Raw genomic sequence first — 15,383 nt, 5'->3', positions numbered from 1 at the left:
CCAGCAGTTGAAAGGTGTTAGTTTAAAGGCTTGAGTGTCGTCTTGTCTTTAATACAGATTCTTGCAATGGTACCTCATTTAATTCAGTTGATCACTAAGTGATGTAGTTATGCTGTTACGGCGAGCAATACATTTCAAAGTACATTCTTTTGATGAGGAGAATAAATCTTGTTATTCCTGTTGTACACAAAATCGGGGCAGAACTGGAAATCTGTCAGTATTTCTGGTGCCTGATCCAGCTGCTTTTGCTGCTGTGCAAGCACCTAAGGGTGTTGAAGCAGAGCTGAACTGTCAGCATGTGTGTACTCGAATAGCAGTATCAAACTGATACAAACATCTTCAACCCCTTTTACAAAGCTGCTTTTTAAAGAGTAAGAAATTGAACTTGCTACAGACTTTGAGATTATTTAAGGAACTGAGATTTTAATTTAAAAGTATTAACATAATTAGTATATTTATTTAAGCAGTAAACAGAAAGCTAGAAAATGAAGCGTCATCAAAATATTTAAGGTTTTTTCTTACTACTATGGAACACTTTGTGAGAGGGATTTTCCATGAGATGATAAAATCTTTCTGTGTGATCCTGCTTTTGTTTTTCCTTCAATAATAATTTCTAGCTGCTGACCTTTGTAGTTTAGCTCCATTACTCTCTGCCTCAAGGGTTTGTATTAGTGGGTTTCTCAAATCTGTGCAGTAAACATCAGAGTACCAGAGACTATTTCAAGGACCACAGCAGTGTAGATCCTGGAGAGCAAATGTCGGCCCATCAGGATTACACTGGGACTGTTTATCCCAGTCCACTGCAGGAGGGAGTGCTGGGGCTGCATGTGTTGAAATAGTCTCAAATTATAACTTTTTGGCAATGGATCCTGTGTAGCTGGCAGTGTTGCAAGTGAACAGTAGGTTCACATCCCAAAGCCCATCAGTATTCATTCTTTCTTCTGTACCAAACAAACCAAAGGTGCACAGCCTCCCGTTACAGTAGGTAAGAATAAGCACTGTTAATTGGTTCAGACTCTATAGGAGCTCCAGAACCCATATCACTGAAAAGGTATTTTGCAAGCTAAAGATTGTTAGAAATCTCTTCCTTCTAACATATATACAGGGATGAGGGATTATATTTTACTTTTTTTAATCAAAGACGGAAATTTAATTTTCAGAGTTTTGAGATGGACACAGTGAACCCTTGTGTACAAGTGTTCCGATACTTACGAGTAAGACGATAAGCTAGGGCGCTAGTGGTTAATAAAGTGATTCCACACTGCTTTAGCATTTATTTTCATGAGTTTTTTTGTGTATAAGAGCTGGGTAGACTGTGTTTTGCCCAAGTGGGATGTGGAAAAACTCATGGTTTTGTGCACTTTGTTTCACTATATCACTGAGCCCACTAAGAGCAAGAGGAAGTGCCCAAAATAAGGTTACAGGAGTGCGCTGCAGATGTAGTAATAGCTTTTTAAGTCCTTGGTCCCACAGGTTCTTGGGTTTTGTCATGTTGGATGGTCTGCTGGTGTCTCCTGGTATGATGCCTCAATAAAATAAAATAACTTGCTTCTATGTATTTCAGGCATGCTCAAATATTGTGGGTTTGTATTGAAATCCTTTATAAAGCTTCCAGTTCCGCACGGACTTACACTGGTGAGAACTGTATAAGCTCACAGCTTTTGTAACTCTAATCTTGTTAGTTAAAAGGTGGCATGCTGATAGTTTCATTTCACAGTTGAATTTTTTTAATTATCTCTTAAGATGGATTTTAGCTTCTCAATTTTGGCCATCAGGTAGCATAACCTACAACACAGTATGCAGAAAGAAACTTCAAATTCAATGTGCTTCAGGTCATCTTTTAGCTCTGAAGCTATATTTATCTGTACAAGAAAGTTTTAACTTGACCTAAGGAAAAAAGAACAAATCAATAAATCCAATGAGGGTTTGCAGTGTAGCACTGATATAAAATATGATTTATTAAGTCTGTAATAGCAAAAATCTGTTATATACTGCTGCCTCTGGGGGAATGTAACAGCTGAATGGTTAAACACAACTTGGTTTAAATGTTTTGTGTTTTGGCTCCACCATAGACAAAGGATAATATTGAAATTGATATTGAATTGAAATATCCAAGCAGTAACTTCTATGGATGTTTTTATATACATGTATCTATATATGTGTATGTATATATATTTAAATATGTGAGGTATATTTTACTGCCCATATGTAAGTATGTATATATGTATGCAAGTATGTATCCAGTGTTCCCTTTATGCGTATCATTGGACAATTCCTCAAGGGAAGACCCGGTCTCCTGGATATTCAGGACTCCACTCACTTTGTCTGAGGTACCCTTACCTTCAGCCAAACCCTTCCATTTGCAGGTTAGCGCTTAGCAGCGACTAAAAGACTTTCAATTTGCCTAATTACTTTTGATCTCTGAGAACTACATCATCTTGCAACACTGGGTCTTTTCTACTATCACTTATGTTTTCCTTAAATAGGGAGAAATTTATGTTCCTTTTCCCCCACCAGAGTCCTGTCCTGCCTCCTTGGCCAGGTTGGTCATTCTGGAAAAAGTCCTTCTTGACACTGAAATGGCAATCCTGGAGAGTTCCATAACATGGGCTCCTTCCAATGGGCTGACCATTAGCAGCTGGATGGGGAGAATCACCTGGTTTTGCAGGTCTGGAGGAAAAGGTAGTAAAAGGTACTTGTAAGAAGCCACTAAACCACCTTATGAAAACTTCATTTGAGAAAAGAGCAACCTTCACGCAGAAACTTTTGTTAAAAAGCAGATGCAAGGAAGAAAGAGAGGCTTTTCTGCTCTGGCTTTCTGAAGGTCTGAGTATGTCTGAAAGAGAGACAAGGAGCAGATAAGCTGAGAAACTGGGAAACACCAGGGAAACTCCAGACAAGGGCGCTCTTGTATTTTGACTTTAATTCTTGAATGACTGTCCTGCCTAGCGCTATGAAATATAATGAATATGAGAAAACTGAAAAGCAAAACAACACAGAAGGAAGTTTTAAGGTGACACTGGCTGTCAGTCCACAGGAAACAAAGCAAGAGGTGGTCGATGGGGGACAATTACAGACCCTTGTCCCAGAATTTGGAAAGAGTGGCATACAGAGGGACGTTTCAGCAAAATGGAACTAAACGCTCCACGTCACTGAGAATTACTTGTTTCTGGGCTCAATAAATATGGTAGGTTGACGTTCTGGCTGGGAATGGTCTATCTCCAGGCATCTTACGTTATCAGAAATAATAGAAAGCAGTGTGCTTTTGGATGGAAAGTTGTGTAGGAATTTATCACCACGTGTCTGTATGCTTTGAACCAAGTTTTCAAATGGTTCAGTAAATGGTATTTCCATGTCATATGTTATTTAGAAGACCATAGAGTTCCAGAGTGTGCTATGTGTTCTGTTTAATGTTTAATGCCTGTGTATTGTATACAATGTTTAGGGTTAAATGCAGAGTTCATGTTGTTGGAGTAAATGAGGTATTGAGAGATTGTAAGAAGCTTCAGGAAAACATCTTCTATAGGCTTTGCTGGCTGACGCTAAAATGCAGAATATCCAATCATATGGCTTTTACATGCAGTTTGTCTGGTTTTGAACCCCAGGACTTGAAACCCTTGCAGCTTTCTAAGCTGCTTCCGTGAATTTACCAGCACTGGGCAGGTACTTGACATCTGAGCAGACAAACGCTCTGCATGGGTGGTTCCTGTGCAGCTTTAGCCCTTACTCTCTGCACTTCACTGAGTTTCAGAAAGGATATATTTATTTAAAGCCCCAACCAAGGGATCCAAATTCTTAGCTAAAACTGAATGAAGAAACGGTGTCATTGGTTTTTCCTTCAGGATGTAAGGAAGGGAGTCTTATTCTAGATGCTGAAAAAATATTGCAGTCAGGTGAGACGGAGGGAAGGGGGAAAGCAATTTATATTGCGCTTCGAAGCTTTCAAACTTACCAGGTAGCACAAGATGTCAAACTACTGCACATCTGGATGGAGGTTCACGTCTTTGTCGTAAAAAACTTCAAGAGCTTCAGGTGTAGTCATTACAGAGGGGCCTAGTTAGCCAAGAAACTGATCAAGGCACTGTGTTCCTACACACTGCTGTTCGTGAGACTCTGAAAGATTGCTAGGAGGAACTGTTGTGGAGTAGCCGTATCTGGTCGATAAAGTGGCTGATCTCTGCAGCCATGAGATCTGCAATCCGTCAGACCCAAGACATTCATCTGTTTGACAAACTTTTTTTGCTTCTAACAACATGGGAATTGCAGCAACTGCTTCATGTAAGAACTGAGAACATCTGTTAAATAATTTCTGAGGTGCCTGGTAAATATAAACTGGGTTTATTTTACCTCCCTGGGTGACTGATCCTCCGAGCCTCCCTATGGGCTGACCCTAAGCACTGAGTAGGGTAAAAGACATATATATTAAAGAGCTGTACAAGGAGGTGGTATGTGTCATTCCAGAAAAGCTGGATCAGGGTGCGATCTCTGGAAATGGCTGGCACCCACGGTTTGTTGCAGAGGCATCTAATCCTAGATTTTATGAAATTTTTGAAGACAGAGATCAAATGGGTTAGGCTGAACGTGTGTGTAAGAGAAGATTGTTGAACACACAGCGGGAGCAGGGCCATATTTCCAAACTGTTGGTGGGGATTTTTTTTATGTTGTTTTTGCCAAATTCTGGGCCACTGCTGAGTTTTAGCAATATCTTCAAAGAACAGCAGTGTGACTTTACAGAGATAAATGTTACTTTTAGACTTCCTTGGAAGAAAAGCTGAATAAAAAAATCTGTAGTGAAATAACAGCTTGTTCTCTTCACTATTCTCCTGTCTGCTCTTTGTCATGCATCTTCTTTTTTTCTCCTCTTAATGTCCCACTTACGCAATGTGCTGCAGGGCTAGTACCTGAGCCGCAAATGAACTGGATAGGCAGCAGCTCGATTTTCTGGGTAGTTATCACCTTACACCCTACTGGCACTTGACAGCTTGGACTCACCAAACTCATGAAAACCATGGCAGTTGCATTTTCTTATCTATTTTTACTGAAATGCTATTTTGCTTCTGTAAGTTATTGTTGGTGTTATGTATGCTTAGGCCATGGGGCTGCGAACTGTGTCTTCTCTATTTTACATACTGCCAAGCTTGGTACAATGAGTCAGTAAATTGTGTTTTCTCCTATTAGCTAAACGAGCTTTTGAGGAATTGTGATTCTACTGAGATTGGTGGGAAAATAATGGGTTGCATAAATAACGCTGAGGAAAGGGTAATGATTTTAAGATGGCCAGTAATAAGGAGAAATAAAGTAAACATCAGCACTATATAGTGGTTATCATTTGGGATTATCTGAGTAGAAGAATAATTTAATAGAACTGAAATCCAAAATATTCTGTAGAAAATCTGGGAAAGTCTGACTTTTTGGTGATTGTCCTTGTAAATGATGAAAGGTGAACCATGCACTCTGCTATTCCTGATACCTGGCCTGATGACAGAGGTGGTTAGCTATTGCCTTGCTGTACTTTCCAAATGGTGTGGGTTGTCACCAATACTGTTGTGGGTTTTTTTAGTCTATCCTCCATTTTTGAGGAAAGAACATAAAATTCTTTCACATTTAGTTTTCATGAATCTAGTGTTTCTGGAATAGTTTGGGAGATCCGAACTTGCGGCTTGGTAACATTTTGATGCCGTTTTGTAATGTTAATCAGCATTCTGACCAAGTAAACAACGAACATTTTGTAAGTATTTTTGAGCCACTGTGAATTATCCTAGATTATTTTAAGATTTTTGTGTGTGTTTGCTCCTGCCTGGGTTTGTCACTGAAAATAATTTATTACCTTGTCATTCTAATCTTCTGAAAGATGTGTTCTGTCAGTTATCTTGGAAGGTTTCTTGGCTTTGGTTTTAATTTGTATATTGTTTATAATTGCAAGATATTTTGCATCTTGGACTTCTTCAGGTTATCTCTGAAAATACATGGTTTCTCCCAGCTTCTGGAGTGTCATTTCAAAATGCACAGCAGATAATTACTACTGCATATAGAACACTCTCATGCAGTGTGTGTTTCCCATTGCAGTAAGTCGTAACTGGTTAAATGGCAAGCCCTGGAGAATTTCTCAATTATTTCTAAGAAGTTCTAAACATCAGTAATATGTACAGAATTAATGACTTATTTCTGCTCCTGAATATTTAAGAAACTACTCTCTTGTGACTTACAGGATGTTGCTCTGATAACTGGAATTGATATGTATTCAATACAGAGTTATTGTTTTCAATCCTGAGTTTACACTTTCATAAGTTCTGTTTTTCTGTTGTTCCTCTTCTGGATCAGGGCAATTAAATGCAAAATCATATGTCTGAATTCCCAGGGAGGATGTCTGAACATCTGCTAGGGAGTCTGTGAGCATCACTGTGGCCAACGCTAGCTGTGGTCTCTTCTGGCTTCAGTACCCATGAAATGTTTCAGCACCTTCAGCCTCATGAAAAAGAGGACGTCTTGTTCACTCGTAGGATGATTTGAAGGGAGTTCCAATAACTCATCATCTGGGTTTTTTTTCTGATGCTGATATGTCCCTTGATGATCTAAAAGAGTGAACAAACAGTGCTGTATCAAAAGCGGCAGATTATAGTAAATTAGATGCCTCTCTAAATGCCAAAGAAAAAATTCAAAGGTATCTAGAGAAATTCCAAATGCAGCCAAAAAACTACTTTGAGATTCGTTCCGTGAAAGGACAAGCTAATGAATTTAGGGCTTGTAATCCAAGATAAATAAATCAGAACTGAGAGGGGGAAGGCTAGTAAAGCTCTGGGAGATGTTGGGGTAACAAAGGACTGACAAATACACATGACTGCGTGGCATGATGAGGCAGCAGAAATAACAACTGTAATAATGTGTCAGTGCTGAGCCCTGGAAGAAAGGAGCAGCAAAACAGTGCTTTCTGTGATAGGAAGAGTGGATCTGGAATAGCAGTTTCATTTTGGGGAGCAACATTAGAAAAGCGTTGAGGAAGAGATGGGAGTTAGGAGGAGTTGTGATGACTGAGGCATTTCTGGGGGTGGTAGGTGTGGGTGTACGAGCAGATAATGGCAGAGCCAAGGGAAGTGCCTTAAACAGAGAGGAAAAATCAGGGTAGAGGAGGTAAAAACTATATGGAGAAAAAATCAACAAAAATGAAGTTGCTGACCACAAGGCATGTTAACTTTTGGAAATCCTTTCAGAAGGTGTGAGGGCAGGACTTCTATTCCCTGCCTCAGCTCTGGAAAGCATGCTGCATGCTAAGATACTCCATTTAGACTGTAATTTGGGAGAGGTATTGACTGGATGCCCTCATGGGTCTCTTCAGTCCCAGTCAGTAGATCACATAAAAGTCAAGGAAGGAACAAGTGTGAGTACTGTGGCAATGTGATATAATTTGCTGTTACCATAGATACCTGTGACTGCGTTAAACTGGTATGGCTTAGCTCTGTGTAAAAAGCTGCTGTGGCTTGATTTCTTCTTCGTGCAAACAGCTTGGAATATTTGGAAATAATTACAATGACTTGTTATCCATATAGCTTACCATTACAACCATCTCATGAAATTAAGGATTGTAGTTGGAAGCAAAATCCCAGAAAAGATAGAGGGCATTTGTGTACTAAAACTAAAAATCAGATTTGCCACACACATGCAAGCAAAAAATTGCTAAGGTAGGCAGGCCTGCATTCTTGAAATTACCCATATTTTACCTCCTCATGACAGACAAGTCCCTTCTTTCTCTGAGCCATCTTTATCTTGTTGATGTGGACCTTTTTTTGTAAATTGCTTTGAAATTAGCTAATGAAGGATGGTAGATAAGAGATGATGATCTCTGTCAGGAAATATGTGTTTTAGCCTTCAGTAGGTGGGAGGTATGAAGGGAAGGTTTACAGCAGTGCTGTGAATATGTTCAAGATATGTGTAGCCTGATCTTTTATTACTGGAACTGGTAAAATAGGAATTGTTTTGATTGCAGTCATTTCTATGGTAGTTACAGAAACATTGCTACAGGGTTAAGAAAGGGAAATTAAAATCGTGGTTTACTATGGTGAATACAAGGCAAGGGGAAGAGGTGGGAGGCAGGAACAGGTAAAATAAACAACACTTCTTGATGTAGGAGAGAAGCACATTAGCCCAGAGTGGTGCACCTGAGGGACTTCCATAAGCAAGTCACATTTTTGGCTCATCATCGCAGCCTAGAAAAAACCAAAAAATTGTAGTAATTTAGGAGAGGATACAGCTTTCTGCATTTATGAATTTGGTCCCTGATAGTGCAGGGAAACAGATCTCACCTTTCATACATGATCAGTTTCCATCGTATGTTGTAATTTTTTGCCCCAGCTACTATTTTTGCAAGACTGTTCCTGCTGTGATGGCTAGAAGTTTTCTTCTGGTTTTATTGGTCGCTAGTAGACACTCTGGCTACTCTTTGCCCTCTGTAAGATTACTGAAACTGCAGTTGAAGAGAGGAAAGCAGATTCCGCCTTGGCTGGACGCTCAACCTCCTTGCTTGCAATACACAGTATCTTTGATTTTTTTTTTCATGCCTTCCACATCTGATATAGACTATGTTTGCAATACAAACTCAGACCATGATTATGGTGACTGGGTCCCTCCCTGGATCCCCAAGGACTGCTGTCTTAGAATTTGACTGTATCTGTTCCTTCCCTTCAGAGGACAAACATTTTGTGGTGGAAACTATCTCAGTGGGGAAGACCAGACCCTGGTACCTCATGGCAGTTACCTTGAAAAGGGCATATATGCCCTATGAGGCTTTCCTTACTCTACTGCAAGTATTGTTGGGATTTTGCATTGGGTGACTGTTCTACTAATGCTGACACTGGCCAAAGGTGTAAGACCCAGGCAGTGATTTCTCTTTACGCTCTCTTAAGATTTTCAGTTATTAAAGGATGCTGAACAGCTTGGGACAGATAACATTACACACAATGAAATTTTTCCCAAGCTGAAGAAAAATTTCCTTGTAGAAAGCAAAACAGAGTTGTGAACAGTATTGGATGGTCTTAAGGTAGCATGCTGCCCATAAGCCAGTGGGGACAACAATTCTCTACTTGTAGTTTCTAGTATTTGTGGTTTGTGGGTGTCTCTTACATCTGAACAATTCAGTGCCAAGGACGCTGCTGTGAACATTCATGAAAACGCCTAATTTACTGCTACATCCGAAATGCGTATGTCAGTTAAGAAAAAAAAACAACCACCAAGCCTTCCATATGGAAACATTATTCCTTTCTTTTCATAAAAACCAATCTGTTCAAAAGTGCTTCCCTCTAGGGCAGAGAAGCTGCCAGTCTTCACGACAGGAAAATTATTTTTTTGTTATCATTCAATCCTGTATGTTGAGCTCTGTAAATTTATTGTCTTGGTGTGTAACACTGAGCTTGTTTTATATTTTAATAGCATAAGCTGTAATTTTTAGTGTTTGGAAGTCAGAGACTTCAGAACTGTCTTCAAGGTTATGTAGGTTTTTTTCCTTCAGTAATCTAAATTATTATTTTGCCAGTTGTGCTTTGGCTGGAGCTCCAGCCCTTTTGGGAAGGTAACGTGTGTTGTACTTGGCCGCAGGCTGTTAAGTTGTTTGCTATGTCACGGTGAGTATTTCTGATACTGGCTGTAAAATGTTTTGGGATGCGATGGCGTAGTGTTGCCTTTCTTCCTACAGACCAACTTCAGAGGGAGGGATAGATGTTGTGAAAATGGTCTCTAGGTTTGCAAGTGCATTTTAACCCTTTGCAGACTTTGATGCTGTGGCAATAGTGTGTGAGCAGAAGCAACGTGCTGGACAGAAGGTCACTGCACAGTCGGGGCATAATCAGTTCTGCCAGAAGAAGGTTTCGTACAGGGATCTCCATCCAGACATTAGCTTGGATTATTCCAAACCTTACATTAGCCTGGACTGCAAGAGGGATGGCTGGTGACATCCTAGCAAAACCTAAACTGATTTCAGAGGGCATAGCTTTGCTAGGCTTCTGTATGCCACCTGCACTCAGAGCTGTTTCAGGCTGGGGAGAGGCAGATTTCAGAGGCAAAAGGAGCCTGTGAACCTCTCTGGAGCCTGTGAACCTCTCTGCAGCCTGTGACAGAAATCCTGCCAAAACTTGAACTGAATGCTGTGTTGAGTCAGTGAAAAGAATTCACCAAGAATTGTCCTTTCCCCCAGACAGCTTGAGGACTGGCTCAGGATATGGTTTTGCCTTGTGCAAGCCTTGAAGCAGTATGTCTTGTAGAGATGATGGAGTAATTGGATTCAGCAGCGTTTCCCGTATTGCTGGCGGGCTCGATGCTTGTCAACTGGGGCTGATGCCCGGGGTGATGTGGTCCAGTGTCTGAGCCTTTGCCCTGCCTGTGGGTTGTGCCAGGGAGAGCTGGACCCACCTGAATCGCAGGGCCAGGCCTCTCTGACAGGTGATGTTTCTGAGATAAGGGTCAATTTAAAATATCCAAAACCAATGATAGGCAAGAGGTGTGACTTTCCACAATGGACTTTGGTGGCATCATGCTGAACACAGGTTGCATGTGGCATGGGAGGGATGTGAAGGTGCAAGGCTTGGGGAGATGGTGACACAGCAGGCTCCTGGGCCAGAGGGAGCACCAGGGTTGGTGTGGAAATGTCCACAGCATCTGCCTGGAGTCAACCCAGGCCAAAAGTGCTGCCAGTTGTTGCCTCCAAGGTAGGAGTCTTTGACGCATCAGTGGAGGGAGCTTGGCTGCACGTGTGTGGTTTTGAATAGCCAGGTCGCCAAAACAAGATAGCAAATCAAGTTGGTGGCACAGACAAACAGCACAAAAATCCCCATAGAAACTTAAGAGGTGATTGCAAATGTGAACAAGAGTCAGGATTTCAGCAAGGTGTTTTGTAAAAAAGTCAATCTTTTAAATAAAAGGGAGGGGAATCATCCAGCTCTTCTGGGACTGTGACTAAGAATTTACTTAGAGATGGGGGTACAAAGCCTTGAATGCAGATGTTATCCTACTTAAAAGCCCAAATGAACAACAAGAATGAATGTGTGTGGAAAAAATGAAAACAAAGCGGGCTGAGATTTAGTCACTTGGGGTCACACATGTGCAGGGACTGTCTCATGAAGTTCCTGTCACTTCTCTTGCTGCTGCCGGGGCAGCCTGGAGCCTCTGATTTTACTGGAGCGGGGTGGGCAGGTGTCTGATTTAGATGCTGAAAACCATTTTTAAAATCTGAAATTGCACATTTCTGTATCGCTTGTAATCATGGTAGCTTGTCCTCTTGTTTGAGTATGCTTTTGAGGAAAGCTAGCTCTTTCCTTTTCATAGCCATAGCAACGAGTCATTGCTATGGGTTTTCAAACTCTGCTGTGATGTCTGTTTTGGTCCAGAAAAGGGACCTAGGCTTGCACTGGAAATGACCTTTCTGTACCTTTCTGTCAATCAGACCATTGGCTGGTACCTCTGATAATACATCTCATTGCTGTCCTTAGGTCATTGCTTTTTATTTCTTTTATGCCCTCAGAGGCTGCTGCTAATAAGTGGTAACCATGTATTATTATTCTCTGTTTTGAGATACATACTTTGGAAACCCTGTGTCCTGGTTTCGGCTAGGACAGAGTTAATTTTCTTCCTAGTAGCTGGTATAGTGCTGTGTTTTGGATTTAGTAGGAAAAGAATGTTGATAACACACTGATGTTTTCAGTTGTTGCTAAGTAGTGTTTATACTAAGTCAAGGATTTCTCAGCTTCTCATGCCCAGCCAGCAAGAAGGCTGGAGGGGCACAAGAAGCTGGGAGGGGACACCATCAAGACAGCTGACCCAAACTGGCCAAAGAGCTATTCCATACCATATGACATCATGCCCAGTATATAAACTGGGGAGAGTTAACTGGGAGGGCGGATCGTGGCTCGGGAGCTAACTGGGCATCGGTCAGCGGGTGGTGAGCAATCGCATTGTGCATTGTGCATCACTGGTGGTTTTTTTTTCTTTTGTTGTTGTTTGTTTGGTTTTTTTCCCTTCCTCCCCCTCCTTTTTGTTATATTTCTTTTCATTACTATTATTATTATTGTATTTCATTATTACTATTGTTAGTATTATATTTTACTTTAGTTATTAAACTGTTCTTATCTCAACCCACGAGTTTTACTTTTTTTTTCCCTCTTTCCTCCTCCTCACCCCACTGGGAGGGGGAAGGGGGAAGCGGCTGCGTGGTGCTTAGTTGCTGGCTGGGGTTAAACCACGACACCCTGCTGTAATTTTAGTGAGTATGGACCAAAACCTTCTCCTTCTTCCAAGCAATGAAAGAGATTAATCTTCTTTTCTGGCATCTTAAGATATTGGGAAGAATTTTTTTTCCACCTACCATTTATATTTGTTTATCCAATAATATTTACTTGATAACAGCATCATAGGTGTGGGACTGGTTTTGTTTGTTAGGCAGGTGCAGGGCCAGCATAAAGGGTCAGGCAAGTTCAATGTCTATAGTACCTGACCTGGCATTTGCTGCTGCATGGACAGAAAAGCCTTCGTGTAAATGCTGGATGGAGTGCACAAAGAGGCTGCACCTGCATAGGTGAGCCCTCCTCCAGCAACTCTAGGGAAATTCTAGGCATTTCTGGGGAAAAAAGGGTGTGAGCCATTGTTTGGGCCACTGTTGCTAATGGTTGCATATGATGAAACTGTTCCTTTGGCCACTGTGCTGGGGATGGCAGAGAACCTTCTAAGACTAGCATGGACATTTCACCTCCTCTGTCCCCAGAGGGATGCTCCCACTGTTGGTACTTACACAATCTCTGTCCTGCTGTCAGTCACCTATGAAGCACATAGAGCTGTTTTAGCAGCAGTAGATCGGTGCTTATGAGCGTACCTGGAGCTTCAGTCTGAACTGGCTAAACACAGGGCAGGTACCAAATTTCTCCTGTCCTTTATTTCACTCACCTGATTCCTGGAGAAGGTATAATTTGATATAGTAAATTCACTCTGTTCCCATGAAGAGAAATGTTTTCAAAAAATTGGATTTATTACAGGACAAGACTTTGCTTCTCAGAGCATGACTTTTATAATCTTACTCTTCGCAGGTTACAAGCAGTGCGTATTCCCTGGCATTTCCATTATTTTCTGTTTTCTTCTCAGTCCCCAGGTTTCTTACCTGGGGCTCCCCTCCAGAAGTTCAGACGCGTGCTGGGCTTCTGTCGATGGTGATTTCCTGGTGTGAGATGGAGCTCAGACTCCCACTTTCTTCTTTGGAAAGGCAAGCCTGGTTTGCTTTCTTCTGAGCAGCTCCTTGAAGTTTTGCTCAGCAGCGAATAAATCCTGGTGTCTCTGGCTCAGAGCATGCAGAGGAAAAAGGAGTCTGTGGCCTTGTGGTTCCAAGCTGAGGAATCTATTGGAATAATAAATCTAATTTTTGTGTGTGTATAATAAATGCTGAAATGTTCACTCATACTGTTTATTTAGAAGTTTTGCCACACACAGTAATTTTAGGCTTTTCAAAAGTTTTTGTTAATATTTCTAATGTCTTGTAAAAGTAAGTTGTAAGAGGAGAAACAATGGTTGTTTGCTTTATTATGTTAACTTAATACCTACACTAATTTAAAGACCACCAAAGAACAAAACAAAATCCATTCGTAATTAAGCTGCAAAGTACAATCTATTTAAAACTATCACCATTTTGACAAGCTGAAGGGAAACTCATTTAAAGGAAATGCCATCTTCATGGCTGAATTTTGATTAGCTTCCAGCTTGTGTGAAATGTTGAAAGTCGCTTTCTCCTCCTTCTCTTGATTTGGTATTAGACCTTCTTCAGCAAAGGCCTTGGGATATGTGTGACTCTATTCTTAATGACATTTTGGATGACAGTTTTGTAATTAATTTCCCCAGGTTTATGTCATTTCTTCAACCATTTCATTTTTGCATCTCACTTAACACCATTTGATTTCCTCTTTTCTGTTTCTCAATTCTGTTGGGAAATAGCCAACATGTCAAGGAATTTGCAGAAATTAAGGTGAAAAAGGTAAATTGAAACACAAGTCAGTGAAGCAACAAATCAGTCATCTGCATTGCTGGGAGGTACATGAGGTCTGCAGTCCCTCAGCCGCCATAAATCCATGAGCCCCACTGGGTTGCATTGCTTTGTCTTGCATGCTGCTGAGGTCCAGGTAAAATAATTATCCTTTGCTTATTTGCTAGCAGGATGCTCAATTTGGGAAGTAAAGCTCCTTCTAGGCTCCCTGAGACAGTTTCCTTCATAGCTCTGAATCAGCCTTGATTTAGAGATGCTGAAAGGTAGCCTATTCCTCGCCATTGCCTATAGATAAGGCTGAGGGTGATGAGCCACCTCTGTTCAATGTGTAACTGAGTATACTGTGGTGTCTGGATGGTGACTCATTGCTGCAGTGAAGGAAAGAGCATTTCCATTTAGTCGTCTCCCAAACTTATAAATCACTTGCTTCAGTTGAAGGAAAAATGTGGCCAGAGATGCAGGACTGGTGTCAGAACACTCTTCTTGCTGGGCTTCCTATACTTTATGCAGTCATGATTTTCAAGAAAATGACTCTCTAGTACCTTTTGCAACTTAGAGAAGTGTAGAAAAGAATGAGGGAAGATTTAAGAGCTATCTAGCCTGCAGAGCAGCTACCTTTCATTTACCTGCTGCTCCTGCAGGCTTCAGAACTGTCTGCTAGGCTTCAAAGGTTGTAATTTATTTCAGCTGGAAGGTAAGTAATTATATTTCTCGATGTGCCACCTTTTACTTCGCCTTGTTCTAAGAGACTGAGTTGGCAGATTAAGGGCTTTTTCTTTAATTTATGTTCATCAACAAGTCTCATCAGTTTCTCTATAATTTCCTCTGTTGCATTGATAACTCCGAGCATGCACTGCACCCGTTGGTGAGCAATGAGGGAGCCTAAATCACTGCAGCATGAGCAGTGCTAGGTCCCTGAGAGGCTCCAGAACTGTTCTGCGAAAATCTGGCCTCTCCTAAACCCAGCCTGTGTGCTCAGAGAGCAGCTAGCTAAAAACTGAGTTGCCTTGGATGATGGTCCCATTTCCACTGAACTGTTTTTTCTGAAGGTGGCAAAACATGCACCGTGTTTTAAGTACAAGTTTAAGAGGGAGAAGATAATTAGAGAAGTTAGTGCCACCTAATGACAGGTAGCCATGAACAGCGGTATGTTCGGCTTGCTTATTTTTCCAATCCTTGTTGGCTGCTTTCTTCCTTTGCCTTGTCCTTTGCTTCTGTTTTTTCCCTGACATATTTACGGATGTGATTTTGCTGTACATGTATGGGTGGTGGGATCTAGGTATATTTTTAAACTGCCAAATATAATCTTAGAAATGCTCAAGTGCATTACTCAATTCCAGAATGACTTGGTGTGAAAGCCAGGTGGTTGTGCATAATTTTC

The sequence above is a fragment of the Gymnogyps californianus genome, chromosome 9, assembly GCF_018139145.2.
Source record: "Gymnogyps californianus isolate 813 chromosome 9, ASM1813914v2, whole genome shotgun sequence".
Lineage (NCBI taxonomy): Eukaryota > Metazoa > Chordata > Aves > Accipitriformes > Cathartidae > Gymnogyps > Gymnogyps californianus.
The sequence above is the reverse complement of the archived record's forward strand: the minus strand, read 5'-3'. Positions refer to the sequence as shown.